Raw genomic sequence first — 17,146 nt, 5'->3', positions numbered from 1 at the left:
TCCCCTGGCTAACTCCCACTGGTCCCTTCCGGTCTCAGCTCAAGTATCACTTCCTCCAGGAAGCCTTCCGGCTGCCCTACGGCTTCGTCTGTTTGCCGACGGAGTCCCAGCCCCAGGGCGGTGACCATGGTCCGTCCTTCCAGCCCAAAGCCTGGTACCGGGCTGAGCCCCCGCAAATGTCAGCTACGTGCCTGCACTGTGGAAGCCAAAGGCATTTCCAGGACCGACTAAGCCCTTCCCTCATTTCTCTATCAGAGGAAACGGATGCCCAAGGAGAAGGCATTGTGTGCTCCGGGTCGCACAGGGAGGTAGTGCCGGGGGTGACCGGCACCCACACTGCCCCCTCCATGGCTGGGGCGCGAGTGCTCAGCTCTCGGCCCCACTGCCGGGCCCCTGGGGAGTGGGGCCCTGCTCTGCTTTCCTCTCCCTTACCCATTAATAATGGGATTAAAAGCAAGTTGCCGCCAAGAGAGTAATTGACTTCAAAAAAAACCCAAACAACCAGGAACATTTTAAGAAAATGAAAACTTTAGCCATCAGCACTTTTTACTTAGACCCGAATTCATGAATTTTAACCAAATAGACACTGGCATGTTAGGTATTAATATATGTACAATTATGCAAAACCACTATTGTGGCTGTAATGAAAATTAGATTCTGCCTCCTCCAAGGGAGAGGCGTCCTCCTGTTTCCAGTGCTGTGACCTCAGATTGCCATTGCCATGGTAACGGGGCTGCCGTGGGAATCTGTGGGACAAGAGGCCGATCCTGTGGGGAGGGGAGGCTGGGCGAGCCAGGCTGGGCTCAGCCCTGTCCCTGAGCCTCACACGAGAGAGGACAAGTCACCGGTGGGAGGAGGTGGGATTGGCAAAACCAGCAAGTGCACAGTGCCCTCAGGTCACCTCTGTCCTCTCACTCCCCTTCTTAACTGCCCGTCCAGGGAGGCATCTTCCCTTTCATCTCTCAATACATGTTTGCTGAACACGTACTATGTGCTAGGCCTGTGCTCGGTGCTGAGGATACAGCAGCAACAAGTCCCTGAGCTCATGGGCCTGTATCTCAAAGTGGGAGACAGATAATAAATAACAAACAGACGCTTGAGTGCCAGACATATCCGAGCCCGTGGGTGCCAGAAGGCCGTGGAGTAGGTAACGCCATGGAGCGACTTGCAGGGGAGCAGAGGGAGGAGATCTTTCCACCTGGGTGGACAAAGAAGGCCTTGCTGTGTGTGTGGGGTGGGGTGGGGTCGTCTGAGCCAGAGCCTGGAGGACGGAAGGAAGATAGCCACGCAATGACATGGGCACCTCTTCAGAGTGGAGTCCAGATAAAGTAGGACACATGGTTAAATTTGAATTTCAGATACACCAGAAATAAATTTTTTAGTGTAAGTATGTCTCATGCAATATTTGGGACATACTTACACTAAAAATTTATCCATGGTTTACCTGAAATGCAAATTTTTATTTGCTAAATCTGGCAAGCCTATCTAGGGGAGGTGACTTGCCCGGGCCGCCAGCAGCAGAGGTGGCCCACACTCGGCCCGTTCACGTGGCCACCCCTCCTCGTCCTCTGGGGAGGCTGCTCACAGTCTCCCTGCTGCAATCTGTCCTCGCCCCAGCCCGGGGCGAGAAGGGGTCAACGTGAAACACCATCTGATCCCGCCTCTGCCTACCTAACCCGGTTCCGAGGCTCCCTGGGGCTCCGAGGAGCTGCACGGAGGTCTGCAAGGCCCTGGGTGCTCCGGTCCCCACGCATCGACCGGCCTGACTTCCGGGCCGGCCTCCTCTCGCTCCTGCCTCCCTCCGCTTGGCTCGTGGTCCCTCAGCCTTCAAGCCTCAGCTTGGGCATCGAGCCGCGAGGAACCTTCCTGGAACTCCAGGTTTTCCCCACCCTCTGATGGCTCTCAACTCCTCACATTTTCTTTTCTTTTTATTAACTATGTAATTTTTTAAAATTGCGGTAAATTTTTAAAATATATATATAACACAAAATTGATCATTTTAACCATTTGTAAGTGCACAGTTCAGTGGCATGAAGTACACTCGCATTGTCGTGCAACCATCGCCACCCTCCATCTCCAGAACTTTCTCATCTTCCCAAACCGAAACGCGGTGCCAGTTATACAAACGTCTCCCCTCTCCCCATCCCCAGCCCCTGGCACCCACCATTCTTTCTGCCTCTGTGAATTTGACTCCTTCAGAGACCTCACTCACATAAGTGGAGTCGCAATATTTGACTTTATACATCTGGCTTATTTCCCTGAGCAGAATGTCTTCGAGATTTATCCACATTGTAGCCTGTGTCCGAATTTCCTTCCTATTCAAGGCCGAAAACATTCCATTCTGCGGATGGACCACATGTTCATTTGTGGATGATGCCTGGGTCATTTCCGCCCACGGCTGTTGTGAGGAAGGCTGCTCTGAGCATGCGTGTACAGATGTCTCTGTCCAGACCCTGTTTGCACGTCTTTGGGGGAGTACCCAGAGGTGGAATTGCTGGATCATGTGGTGATTCTGTTAAGTTTTTTGAGGACCGCGCGTTTTCTCGTTTCCCACAGTGGCCATGCCACTTACGCTCCCACCTCGTGCCTCACTTCTGTGTGAGGCTAGAGTAATACTGGGCCCATTATCCACAGATTTTTTTTTTTTTTTTTTGCGTGCCTCATTTTTCTCTTTTCTATTCCCTGTCCTCTCTTTTTAGTACATTCTGGCCTCCTTGCCTCAGGGGAGGTGTGTGGATTTTGCAGAGTGATTTTATTTCTAGAAGCCCAAACTTCCATTGGAGAGTTTATGGGGAGGGAGGAGAAGAGAGAAGGAAGAGTCTGTGGGGGGGTCCTATCCCGGGCAGGACTGGGACTGTGGTCTGAACCCCAGGAGGGGTGGTCAAGTGGGACATCTGCCTGGCCACAGCTTCCCAGGGCCACGTGTCCTGGAAGAGGCCAAGACCGGCAATCTAGACAGGATTGATGAGCCGTCTGGCTGGGAGGCTCCATAGGCAGGGGATCCGCCTCTAAGGCTTGGACACCACCTGAAGCAAACCTTGGGTGGGGACAGCTCCCAGAGCAGAGATTTTGTGCCTCTGTGAGCTCATGAGATGCCTTCCTCCACATCCACTGCACTGACTCGTCCGTCCATCATGAGGTGCGTTTGCAGGACCCACTGGCTGTGCGCTCTCCCCAGGGGGTTGGATCTGACCTCCCCCTGCACAGCTGCCTGGGGACCCAGGTCATCTTTCGCTGCCCTCGGTAGGTGTAGAGCCAGGCTGGCGACTTCCAGGGGTCTCCTTATCTTCAGGGCCCGATGTAAGCACCTCTAGGATGAAGCTTTTGTGCTCCCCTGGGAGATGACAGGTGGGGGAGGGAGGTCCATACACTCCATTTCAGTCCATTACCTGCAGCCCGTCTGCTTCTTGTCCTTGTCCCACAGGCTTCTCTGCTGCTCACTCACTCTCTCCCCAAGCCAGAGAATCCAGTTAAATCACCTCCTGGTTCCCGGCCCACAGAAACTGTGAAATCTTAAGTGTTATTGTTTTAAGCTGCTAACTTTTGGAGTAATTTGTTATGCAGCATAGATAACTGATACAAGTACAAACTGTACTGTTATGACATCATGTCTCATATTATGTGAAATTCTACAACAGGCAAGATTAGCCCATGGTGGGGAAAAAAATCAAGACAGTGCTTGCCTCCTGAGAGCAGGGGCAGGACTGAGTGAAGGAGGTATGAGGGAACGTTCCAGGAGGAGGGCCGTGTCCTTTATTCTGATAGGGGTTTATGTAACATGGCCATATGCATTTGTCAAAATTCAGCGAATGATTTCAAGATTCGTGCGTTTCATTGTAGGTAAATTTTATGTCTAAAACAGTAAACACTGACATGTTTAGGGGGAATTAGATTGATGTTAGTTTACTTTGAAATGCATCAAATAATAAAATGGATAGATGGATGGATATTGATAAAACATTATGAAATGTAAATGGTAGAATTCTACCATTATAGTGTTGGGCATTCACTAAAAATTCTTTCAATTGTGCTATGTGTTTGAAATGTTCCTAATGAAGTGTTGGAAAAAAAATCTCTTACTGATGCTTATTGGGAGAACATTAGAACAATAGCATTGTGGTCTCATAGTCACTGCAATCAGGGGTTATTATGTGCTGAGCGTCAGGTGAGGCTCTTTCACAGGTGTTATCTCATTCCATCCTTACGGCCAGCGCACGAGGAAGCAACGATGGTCCCTAATTTACAGGTGGGGAAACCGAGGCATGAGGGAGTCACTCCGTCAAGGTCACGCAGCGAGGAAGTGGCAGAGCTGGGATTTCGCCAGGGTTGAGCTGTGTTGGGGGCGTCGTCATCTCCCTCGTGCCTCAGTTTCCCACTCTGAAGTGGAGATGCAACAAGCCATGGGGGTGAAATCGGGTAACGGAGGCTCCATTTCCCGAGGGCTGTATCTGCAGCCTCTGCGTTGCAGCAAGGAGCAGCTTGTGAATCCTTAGATGCATGAGCTTCACCTCGGTGGCCCTGCTTCCTCTACAGAGCAGGTGCGCAGTAGGGAGGGCCCGGCTGCTCTCGGCCTGTCCCTCCTTAGAGGCTGGCCTCCTCCCTTCCAGGTCTGCTGCTAGGTTGCCCTGCTGGAGGCTTCTGGGGACCTAACTCCCACTCAGTCAGGTCCCACACTGACAGTGACTTGGTGTAGAGGTGACTATGCCTCATGGCCCCCGAGGCTCCACAGAGCCTCGCTCCAGTCCTTCCCTTCACAAGGAAGGAGGCTGCTCGGTCCTGGCCTCTATCTGAGCCCCTGCTTCTGACGGTATCAAAGGGGCACGGTAAAGGCCTCCCTAAGCGCCCCACCCCCATAAATATGCAACTGAAGCCCATGTTTTGGCCAGATAAGAGAAGGAAGAAAGCATGGTGGAGATCATAGTCCAGACTCTCATGCCCCCGGGCCTTTGTCCCACGCTGTCCCCGACCTGAGCCACCTTCTCTGACCAGCACCCTCCTCACTCCCTTCATGCCCCTGGAATAATGTTAGTTGTTATATGTCTCATGTCCCCACAAGCTTCTCCATGTAGGGACGGAGGGAGGGACAAGTGGCGGAACTATGGGGGCTGGGCACGGAGGGACCAGATGCTGGTTGAGCGCTTACAATGAACTTCACCCCCACAATGAACACCCTGGTGAAGTGGATGTTATTAGTCCCACTTCTGCGCACAAGGAAATGTGGCTTGCCCAGAGGCCACCAACCGTCACTGGCAGCCCTTGGACTCCAGGCCCGATCAGCCAACTCCAGCGTCTGCGTTCTTTCCAGCTGGCTCTGCAGGTCTTGAGGAGAATATAAGTGAAAATAAACTATTCACCCCAGATGTCTGTGGGCTTGTGAGTATTCTTAACAGCTAATTAATAGACTAATCAGTATTTACAGCTCTCTCATTGCTCTTTAATCCTAAAAACCCAGAGGCTCTACTTTAAAACGGGATAACCAGAGGAGGAAGGTACAGAGAATTTTTCTCTGGAGTTCAGTGCAGTGACCAAAATGGGCCCCCATCAGGGTCAGAGGGAGCTGGTCCAGGCCGCAGGAAATGTGGGAGTTTGACAGGGATGCCGCGGGCTGATGGTGATACTCTGTGCCCTATGCCCAGGGCGTCTCCGTCTGCAGTGATGGACGGAGCTAGGTCCATGACCCTCAGCCCCAGCTCGAGCTTCCTCTTCCCTCTGGGATTTCTGTCCTGCAGGGTGTGGGGTAGGATGGGACTGGGTAGGAGATACTGGTTTTTTAAGTGGCACTTTGTTTCCCAGGAACCCGGGCCCCTCGGTGGCCATGCAGTCAACGCCGAGCAGGCACAGCTCAATAACTGCCCACCGCCCAAGGCGCCAGAGCTGGTGAGCAAACTCCTCTGCTCCTGCCTCAGCTGCTTTCTGGGGAGATGCTGGGCCAGGCTGCCCCCGCCTCCACCACCTTCCGTTCCTGCAGCTCCCACGGCACGGGGTCTGCTTGACATTTCAGTTTGGGTGGGTGGGAGTCAGGCCCAGGATGTGACATTCCAGAACAAAGTGCAAACTTCTCAGCCAGCTTTTCTCAAACTGGGCCAAACCTTTCTCCTTGGCCTCATGGCTCCCTCTCCCCATACCATGGCCCAGTGGCCCTGACCACTCCCTGGTCCCACTGTAGACTGTCACACGTCCTTACCTTTGCCTGTGCTGCCTTCCCTGCCTGGACCGCCTCCCCCATCATCTCCTTTCTGTCCACAAGTGTTCAAACCCCTAAGACCCAGCTCACACGGCAGCATCTTTGAACCTGAGTGGCGCTGGCCACGCCCTCCTCTGGGCCCCCTGGCTTTCCCTCTGTCCCTTTCCTCTGGGGCCATCAGAGCTGGCATCGCATGTGGCATCGCATCTGAATTCCTGAGAGACTGACCGTGAACTGAAAGACAGGGACTGCCCCTCAGTGTTTGGTACACAGGCCGGACAGCAAGGGAGAGGAAGAGGGTGTGGGGGAAGGAGAGGGGATGGGAGAGGGACTTATTTTACGAAATCAGCGCAGGTGATTGGGGCTGCAGACTCAGGCAGGATTTGATTTCTATGTTACAGTCTCGAGGCAGAATTCCTCACTCTGAAAAGTCTCAGTTTTGCGCTTAAGGCCTTCAATTGATGGGACGAGGCCCACCCACAGGGTCATCTCCTTTACTCAAGGTCAACTGACTGGGGATGTTATTCGTATCTGCAAGGTACCTTCACAGCAACATCCAGCAACTGGGCACCCAGTCCAGCCAGTTGGACATATAAAATTATATTAAAATTACATAAAATCATATTAAATTTATAACATTATAACTGGGCCCACATCCTGGCTCCCACCCTTGCCGGTAGCGGCCCGTTGACCACACTTGTATTCTCATTGGCTGCGGGGGTCTGGACACCTCCCTCACTGGGCAGCTGGGAGGACCAGAGGAGCAGTACACGGCCATTCCCAGAGGAGGGTCCTTTCTTGTCCTTGCCGGCTGTGACCCATCAAGGGTGGGAGTTCAGATGCCTGTCGTTTGACCCGTAGACTCTGTCCAGGAAATGTCACCAGGTGCCCGATGGCAGTCCTCAATTCCTGAAATAAGACTCTGCAGTGATTGCGGCCTCCTGAGGATGCGTTTGCACAGCGGGCAGCCCAAAGACTCTCACAACTGCCGAGCAAGGCACCATCTGTGGAGATGAGATTTTCCAGTGCAGGGCAGGCCGCAAAGTCCTGCAGCTCTAAGCCACGTGCCGGGGCCCCTCCCACTGCCCCCAGAGTCCTACTGTTTCGGGCCTGGGGCAAGGGCTGCCTGGTTCTCTGTCTCCAGGGCGCTGGGCCACGAGGCCCTGTGCCAGACGGAGCCCAGCCAGGCCCTGGAACCCTATAGCCTGAATGAGCTATTGCCAGAGACACCACAGCCCCTGTCCTCAGTCCCACAGCAGCCATCATCTTCCTATCCTGGAGTCACCTGTGTCTGTGTTTGTGTCCCAGATACCCAGGGGCTCCTCAAGAGTGGGATCATGTCTGAGTGGTCTGGGGACTCAGCGGTCAGTGCAGGGCCTGGTCCAGAGTCAGGGCAGGGAAGGGAAGGGGGATCTTTCTCAGACCATCGTCCTATTCGCAATGCCCGCTGGCGCCCCAGGCTCTATAACTGGCAGCCAGGCCAGATCTTGAGAGCCGGGCCAGATCAAACGCTTGACGTCCCTAAGCCCTGAAAAGATTATATGTGTAATACTCAACCGCGGAACCACTAGACGTGGAACTTTAATTCTCGCAACTGTACTAGTTAAGGGACGCCAGCTGCTACAGCAGGTAAACCCCTAAGTCTCAGCTGCTTTTTTTCTGCTCACGTAACGTCTGAAATGGAAGGCAGTTCTCCTTCGAGCAGTGATTAGGGATACAGTTCACCCATCTTGTTTTTCCTCTATCTTCGTCTTGTGGGTTGTGTGGGAGGTTTTTATGGGCTGACCTGGAAACGGTCCCGCTGGACGGAATGCAGTCACATGACCACACTTAGCTGCAGGGGAGCCGGGATGTGATCTAGCTGTGAGCCCCAAAGGAAGAAGAAATGGTTTGCTGAACAGTGAGATCTGTTCCGCTATAGTCAGATCTTCTGGGGGTGGGGGCGGGGTGGGGAATGGAAGGGACACTCTGCTGCTACAAAACACCTAAAACGCAGAATCGGTTACCACAAACTTTTTTATTCAACGCACAGCTAAGTTTGCAAGGAATGAAGGGCAATTCCTGAGAGCCAGAAATGATAACAGAAACGGGAAGCAAATGCTGACCTCCAGATGCCATGAAGCATCGGCCCATAACGGGAGCCTAGGATCTTGTGTTTTAACTGCGATGCAGGGAACAGAAGATGTTATTTTATCTTGAGCTCAGAAAAAATTGGGAGTAGGACGTGAGATCCTTGTCTCAAGCTAGGACTTTCAAAATGGTACCCTGAGTGTAAGGGTGGCCTAGAAAACCAACCTTCTAGCAAAGAAAGATAACAAGGCACTCATTTGTCCTGGCCTCTGCAATATAATGAGGATGAAAAGAGTCCTTCGTGAGAGGGTGTCAGCTTAGGTTGACCTTCACTTGAGCTTGAGGCCCAAATTTGTAAGCTGAGTGGTCCAGGAAACCCCAAGCCAAGAAATTAGCCTGAAGTGGTATAGGGTTGGTAGGCCAGGGCACACCCTTGTCTGCGTCCTCCCATGTTCCCACAGAATACTGTCACGCTTGCAGTCTCAAACGGCAAAACACAGTGGGAAACAATCCACGATGAGTCAGAGTCGGCAGAAACCACCATGCAAAACTAAATCAAAAGATTTCAGATGTTTGAGTGATCAGAACTAGAGTGAAAACAAGTAAGTTTAAAATGTTTAAAGAAAGAAGAATCAAGAATACGGGCGAAGGAAAAAGACTATAAAAATGATCGGTGAACGTTTAGAATGAGAAATGTGATAAGGGAAACGTGAAACTCACTGGATGGGCTGAACAACAAATAGACCCAATTCAGGGCGAAATCAGTGAACTGGAAGACGCGGCTGAATCAATGAGCAGAATGCACAGTACAGAGCCGAGCAATAGACACAGAAGACACCAATGGAGGCTAAGTAACGAGGTCAGAGTCAGAAGAAAAAATGCACATCTACCCGGAGTTCCAGAGGGAGAATAGAGAACAGGTGAGAATCATTTATTCAGAGAGGTAATGGCTGAGGATTTTCAGGAATTGATAAAGGGAGTGTTCGGGGCATATGATAAATCCTAAGCAAGGGATTTTTAAAAACCCAACACGTGGACCCATCGCAGTGATACAGAATATAGCAAAGAGATTTTACAAGAAGCCAGAGCGAAGAGACAAAAAGACACGCGTGGAAATGGCAGTTCGATAGGAGGCAAACTCCTAGACAGCATGACAGAGGCCGAGAACCTGGAAAGCAATATCATCGAATATTAAAACACAAATAAATTAGTTGTCCACCTAGCACGGGTATCGAGTAAAAATACCTTTCAAGAACAAGATGAAGACATCTTCAGAAAAAGCCTGATTCTTCAGCGTAAGTCTCACCACCTCCCACGAGACCCATTTCTAACGGGAGGTGACTCCCGAAGAGGGGACGTCCCAAGGGCAGGCGCCGGAGGGCAGAGAGATGGCTCGACGTGCCGGGAAACCGAAACATACGTTGACTTCACAGAGCGATCCTAATGTCTGATTTGGGGGATACAACAGAGAAACTGTCCAGCCAAGATTCTGGTATTTCCCACGATGACCATTTTGATGCTTCTGGAGAAATAGTAACTAGGAAGCTCTTTGAGACGTGTTTTCTGCTTTGCCGGTACCCCAAGTGCACACTGTCAACCCGAAGATGGTCGAGCACCTGGGTAGGAGCCCAGAAACTGCCTTCAGGCCCCAAACTCTTGGCCGAAGGAGAGAATTCCTGGGAAGTTGGTTTCTCCCGTGCCGGTCCTCCCACGCCCCAGCCCAGCCCCGACGTCAGCCGGAGGGCTTGTTAGACTCAGGTGGCTGAGCCACATCCTCAGTGTCTGATGTAGCCCGAGAGTCTGCATTTCTAACAAGGTCCCAGAGTGCAGGCTGAGGACCGTTGCTTTAGCCTGGTGGTCCCCAGGTCTCTCCAATCTGACACAGGGTTAACATCCCTCCTCCAGGAAGCCTTCTGGCATGCACACCTCATCAAGTATGAACTGCATTTTTCATCATCTCTGCATTTTCACTACTACCTTCTTGGGACAGAGCATATGCGAACTCAAGTGTAAATGACTGACTGTATATGCCTTAATGGGTATGTTCCGGCCAGTGAGTCTTTGAGTGGTGGTAGGAGTCAAAGGTACCTCTGCGCCCTGTCCTCATCAAAAAATCATTGGGGCGTGTGCACGCACGCGTGCACACACACACACACACCCACCCCTATTCACCAGGGTCAGCACATCTCCTCTACCCCTTAGCGAGCCTTCGTGGGTGCCTGCTGTGTGCCCGGCCTGGCGCTGGACTCCTGTTGGTCATACCGTCCCTTTGCTTGGGTCAAGTAGGGCTCCCCAGGGGCTACAGCCCAGGGGCTTTTGTCAAAAACGAGGTCACTGGACCAGGGTGCTTCTTCTAACTCTCCTTCCTCCTCCAGACTCCCACCATCCCCTGCTCCACCCGCACGCTGAAGCTCCTGTCCCTTAAGGATTGGTTTAGGGTCCTAAAAAAGTCCTTCTCACCCCTCCTCCCCCCTAAGGCTCCCGGCAGGGGGATTAACTGGAACGTCATGGGCAATTGAACCCAACAAGCCTCAGACGTTCCGGTTCCAGGAGAAGGCCCTGCTGACAGGGGAGGCAGCTGCCAGGCTGCTGGCCGGGTTCCTGCAGGAGCAGCTGTGGCCCTCCACGTGGTCAAGGGGGAGGAACGACGCTGCTGGGTGAGTTGGGGGTGTATGGCCCCCAGGGAGGTCCCTGCGCTGTCTCAGATCGGTGCCCAGAGGACTCGGGGGTTGGATGGGAGCACTGGGGTGCTTGGGAGTGCCCAGATGATGATTTATGAGGACAGATTAAGAAGACCGATGGCCTGTCCCTTAAGCCAAGAAATGAGTCCGGCTGCAAACCTCTGATGGGCATGGACACGGGGGAGGAGAAGCTTCATGAAGAGCAGTTGAGGAGAGTGATGAGGAGTAATGGGTTGAAACTGAGCCGACTCTCAGGAGAGGCCTCTTGGCTGTGAAATCTGTGCGGGCTGGAAGCAGGCTCTGGCAGGAAGAGAAGGGCCTGCTTTCCTGACTCCTGGGGACTCTGACGGCACCAGGTGTGGGAGGCGCGTGTGGGAGAAGCCCCAGGCTTGGGAGCTTAATTGGCTCATCCTGAAACCACGCCTTTGAAGCCACAATTGCCATTGCCCTCCTCTGCTAGGCCACCCAAACCCTTGGTGGTCAGACGCACCTGCCTCCCGCACCTGAATGGTGTAGGGAGGGGTCGGGGGGAGGTTACAGCTGAGGCGCCTGCAGGCAGCCCAGGGCCAGGAGCACCCGGGAGGGAGTATGAGTCCCAAAGAGGGACAATTGTCTGACAGAGGAAAACTGCAGTGTGACTTGGGCCCTCTGCTCTTCTCCGAGGGCAGGCGTTTGTTCTTGGTGATTGTCCTTTGCCTGTGCGGGGGCGCCAGGCAGGCACCAGCACCCACGTGGGGGGCCTGGGTCACACAGGGGGCACCCAGCAGAGACTCAAACACGACGCAGGTTAATGTCACAGCCCAGTTCTCTTTCTGTCTCAGGTCCCTGCAGCAAATCACGACAGGCGACAGGTCCATGGGGAAAGCTCTGAGGCCAGCCATGTTCCCGAAAGCGTCTCTAGTGAGCTCTGAGATGCGCCGGAGCCCGGAGAAGCCGCGGCACCTGGGACTCGCTCACGGCTCTCCTGAGCGGGGAGCCCGAACTTTCCTCAACGAGCGACGACAGACCGGGCTTCACAGTAACTCAGGCCTCAGAAGGCCGAGGCCGCCCCCACGCGGGCCAAGCACTGAGCAATTAGATGGCACCAGCCAAGGTGGCTCCCACGCTGGAAGAAGAAGCTGTGACTCAGGCTGTGACTCAGGGCACGGCCTGGGCGGGCTCAGGCTGTGAGGACCACGGGGCCCCCTCCCATGGCTTTACCGGAGCTTTGGGGAGGCAGGGACGGGTTCTCTCCATTTTGCAAGTGAGAAGGTCAAGAGCAGGGGAGGTGAAGCCCCTGCCTACTTGAGGTCAGGTGTCTGGCAAGTGCAGATGCCCATTCAAACCCCGGTTTCCGCCTCGTCCGGGGTCACGTGTCTCGCTCTGTTATCATTGCTTCAAGGCCTGGTACCCACGAAGGGCCAGGGATCTAAATGTCCAGCCTGGCCTTCGGTAGGTGCTCATATACGCCCCTGCCTTCTGAGGACCAGCGTGGGCCATTTCCTTGAGATCTGCTGAAGCTACTGGGCTATAAGACAAGGATGTCCTCCTTATGCAAAGCAGCTGTTCGGGTCGGTTCTTATGGGCCCTGCACCCCGGAAGCAACTAGCTTTGATCTATGTCCCTGGGCGGTTTCATCTGGTGGAACTGGCCTGGTCTGGGAAGTCCTGCCCACCTCCAGGCCTCACCCAGCGGGCAGCCAGTGTCTGCCCTCCCCTCCCCGCTCCTGCCTCCCCCTTCAGAACCACCTGGCTGTTTTCTTTATGACTTTTCGCTGGCAGAGAGCAGCAGTTGGAACTCAAACTATTCATTTGTGGGATTTTTATTCATCCATGAAACTCAGGCAGACAGAGTGAGAAAGAAGCTGCCCGCAGATGCCCACGTGAGCAGTGCCTGGCCTCATCCCGGGGCCGAGGGGATGAGGGCGGGTAAGCTCTGGCCTGATCTGGGGTTAAAGCACTGCCCGCAGAGCTGACCAGCACGCTAAGCCCCCGTTCCACCCTCCCCTATACAGATTTATATTCAGACAAAGCTTTGTGGGAAAGTAATAAAAAATGAAGACTAAAAAAAAAGCTCAACACGTCCAAACAAGATTTCTCATTAGTTTGAAAGATGGACGAGGACCCATGTCTGTAAGAAGAGAATGAATTATGTCCTGATTATGTTGTCTGGAACTTGGAGACGGCAATGCGGCTTCGGTCTCGACCTTCACAGAGGTCCCCAAATATACCAGGCTCAAGCCCAAAGAGGCTCTGCACAGCTTGGGGTGGCTTTAAGATCCCCCATCAGCCTCACCCATCAAAGACCAGGCCTCTGAAAGTGGGGGATGGTGGTGGGAGAATGGGCTGCGTTGGCCTCCGGGCTGTGGCCAGCGCTGGGCCCGTGATTTCTCTCTGGACCTCAGCATCTTCGCTGTTGGAAGGCGGGCGTCATCCTGCCTGCAAGCAACCCCAAGGATTCTGGCAGGCTGCCTGGCCTGAGCCCACTCTCGCTAAGGGCCCCTTTCCCTCCTGCCCTGGCGATACCCACTTGGTCATCTGGTGGGAGAGGCTGACTGCCTGGGGCTCCCTGCACCTCCCAGCAGTCAACCAGGCCCAGCACGCATCACTGCAGCCCAGTGCAGCATCCTGGTGCTCAGATTTGCCCAGCAGTTTTAATTGGAGACGTGAGCATCTCCACATGGGCCCTGTGGAGCCGAGCCATGTTAAACAAGGAGTCATTTCTCAGTGATGCCTCCTCTTCCTGGAGAAAGGTCTTGAAGTGCCTAACGAACATGGTACAAAAGCAGCTCAGGTAGTTCCACGCGTAGCTACGTAAAAATGGTAAGGGCCATTTATCTTCTGTCTTTGGAACGTGAAAGCAGATTTTTGGGACTGCAGCTAGATGTTAATGGAATTTCTGTTACCTGGAGCTGACCAGCAGCTCCCTGCCTTCAGAGCGAGGCCTCTGGGGACAGCCTGCAGCAATCATTAGAGGTTCCACAGGCTCTTAAATTAGTGACCAGGTGTAATAGTCAGTGGGGGCTTCTCCCTCCCTTGGGCTCTGTGACGGCTTGCCTGGTGGCTGGCCTGGTTGCCTGCCACCTCCCCCAGGCCTCCTGCCCTCTACCTTTTCGTTGCTGCCCCTTTGCCACTGCTGAAGCCTACTTCCGTTCTGGGACCTTCTCAGGCCTCCGGTTCTGTGTGCTATGGCCCTGAGCCAGAGGGAACTGAGCTTCCAGCCCTGAGAAATTTGCCTCCTAAATGTCTCTTGTGTCCTTCCTCAGCCACCGAGACCACTGTGCCCAGCCACCTTGTCGTCATCTCTCCCCGGACCCCACGGTCTCCCCATCAGCAGCCCTGCACACTGACACCACAGGATCCACGTTACGAAGCCCACAGCGTCAGCCTCCGTCCTTTGTGGCTCCCTGGTGCTTTCCGAGTAAGGTTCCCCCTCCCTCATGTCAGCTGCCCTCCGCCCAGTCTCCCAGCCTTCCCTCCGTTTCTGTCTCGAAAATCCGGGCTACAGTACTGCACATAATCCTATGCTGGTTCCTCTCCCCAACTTTGCTGATGCTGGTCCCTCGGCCTGAGTGCCCTCCCCTCCCCAAGTCCCTGGGCTTTGCTGGAGCGACCTCTGGTTTTGTAAAATGCGTCTGTGCTACAAACTTCCTTCCCTGAGAAGGCCCTGGAGCTGCAGAACCCACCCCCTCTCAGCACTCTAGGCCGTGTCATTGCCTGTTTGGGATCCGTCTGTCCTCAATGTCCCATCTCCCCAGAAATGCTAGCCCTGTCACTCCCAACGATTAACAAGTGGACTCGCAGTGTAGACCTGAGTTGAATGGACCCTCTTGACTTCAGTGTCCTGATTTCAAGGGACCCAGGGTCTGGGCGGTGCTCCCAGCGCAGTGTCTGGTGTGGCTGCATAGCAAGTGCCCTTGAAGGTGGCTGCCAGCCCACACTGGGTGCTGAGGATGCAGATGGGGATGCTCAGTCTCCACTGCATGAGCCCACGGCCTGGGAGGGAGGCATCTTAGTCAGAGTTGGTTGAATCCGAGGCCAGCTGTTTGCAAACCTCTCCCGAGCAGTTTAAAGCGAGTTTGTTGTCAGGATCCAGGGGGATCTCCCAGGACATAATTGCAGGGAGGGAGAGCAGTTCTCCGGCCTCCCTCTGGGGCGTTTGCCCTCAGCGCCTGCCCCTCTCTGCATGCCAGGTCCATCCTGACGCTGCAGGAGCTCCCGTGTCTTCTCGCCTTCACCTGTGTGTGCCTTAGGGTGCCTCTCATTCCGCCTCTGGCTCCCAAGGCCAGCACTGTCTGCTTGACATCTTAGCGTCCCTGGAGTCCCAGGACAGGACTCTGATTAGTCCTGGGCCCATTGTGGGTAACGTGGGGTGGTCTCCTGGATGGAAGGAGGGTTTCCTCCACCACCGGGGATAAAACGAGATCTCTTTGGAAGGTGCATATGAACGTCTCTATTATAGACAAAAAGATGCAAACTGTTCACCAGCTGCTGTGGAGCCCAGAGAAGTGTGTGCGGGGCGGAGCGGGGAGAGATCCTAAGAGATTTCACAGAAGAGGAGGATTTACCCCAAGTTAACAAGCCTCTGAAGGCCGGGCCAGGCCTTGTACGAATCCCTAGCACCTAGCACAAGGCCTGGCTGGAAAGATAATGAATAAATGAGTGAATGAATGACTCGTGGGAAGCAGGGCTGCAGGCTGGCCCTTCGGGGAGCAGAGAGCCAGTATACGATGTCCACAGAGGCCTCGTGACCTATGACTCACCTCCAGGAGTTCATTCCACGGAATTACTCGTGTAAATACACAAAGATATTTAGGAAAGCGTGGAATCAACCTAAATTTCCATCAGAATGGGACTGAAACACTATTCACCAAGGAGCATTCACACAATGGGATTGCAGGAGCCATTATAGAAGAATAAAGTCGATCTACGGGGCTGATATGCAAAGAGCCTCGCGAAGTATTGTGAAATGAAAAACAGCACGTGCAGACTCATTCGTGCAAGAAAGACAAGGGGGTGGGCGGGGCGCCTCCCCGAAGGTGCAGGAACGTTTGTGGGGGAGAGGCTGGGATGCGGGAGGGAAGCCTTGCTCATGGTCAGCCCTTTTGCCTTTACTCTTTTGTGTTCCTGTCTCAGTTTCCAAAGCAGTGATTAAAAACGGAAATTAACAACAAACAAACTTTCTAATACCTTTCTAGCAAGAAGGAGCAGGTTGCTTGCAAATGAGGTGATGAATCTTTAAAAACTTTCCCTCAGAGGTACAGGCGGGGTGACCTTGGTGGAGATCAGGGCCCGGGCTGACTCTGGGAGGTGGGGGTTGGACCCTATGGGGTCTGGGAGGTCCAGCGGGGAGCGGGCGGCAGGCAGCAGGTAGCACCCAGCTCAGGGCAGAGGCTGAGGGAGGGCAGGAGACAGGCTGAGCTGTGTGTCAGGCTGGGTCATGAGCGCTCTGTGGATCCCCGTGATAGAGACGAGGACGCTGAGGTTCAAGCAAGTGCAGCCGCCTGTCTAGGTGACAACCAGCAGCAACAAATGCCCGTGACGTAGTGGCTTTGCAGAAAAGAGTTGCTGTTTCCTCTAATGGTGTCTTTGCCAAGCAGAGGCGTGAGGCACTAGACCACGAGGTGCCCCTGACACAGGAGGGGTCCAAAGGAAGCAAGGAAAGGGGCTGGGGAGCAAGCCTGCTGTTGTCTCCCTGTGAGACACCCCACCCCCCATCCTGGGCACCAGGTGACTGCGACGGGTCCCACCCGTCCCGCAGACATGGCTGCAGAGGTGGGCTTGGGAATTGCATTCCTGAGCTGGGCACTTGCTAAGGAATAGGGTCAGAGCGTAAGCTGCTGGAAGGACCGGATGTATTTAGAATTTGGTGAGTTCATGATTTTTAACAAAAGTAACTGCAAAAGATAAGTATGAGTGCATTTTATTCTTCAGGGCTTTTGCGAGTTTGCTGCACAAACGTGCAGGACCATCTCCCCACGGCCACCCTCACCCTCCCTGACACCACTGGTCTGGTTAAGCAGGGGTATTTAGGATCCGGTATTTTTGTTGGGTGGCTTTGGTTGGATTTAATATAGTCAACTACTATTTCTTGAGTACTTATGTTTTCATACATCCTAAAACTCTGCTTGGTGTTCTATACGCATCACTTCTCCTAATCTGAATATGAAGCTCGTGAGATCATCGCCCCACTTCACAGGTGAGGTTGGAAATAGAGGCTCAGAGATTCACCT

Source organism: Pteropus alecto, unplaced genomic scaffold, assembly GCF_000325575.1.
Source record: "Pteropus alecto unplaced genomic scaffold, ASM32557v1 scaffold157, whole genome shotgun sequence".
Classification (NCBI taxonomy): domain Eukaryota; kingdom Metazoa; phylum Chordata; class Mammalia; order Chiroptera; family Pteropodidae; genus Pteropus; species Pteropus alecto.
The sequence above is the reverse complement of the archived record's forward strand: the minus strand, read 5'-3'. Positions refer to the sequence as shown.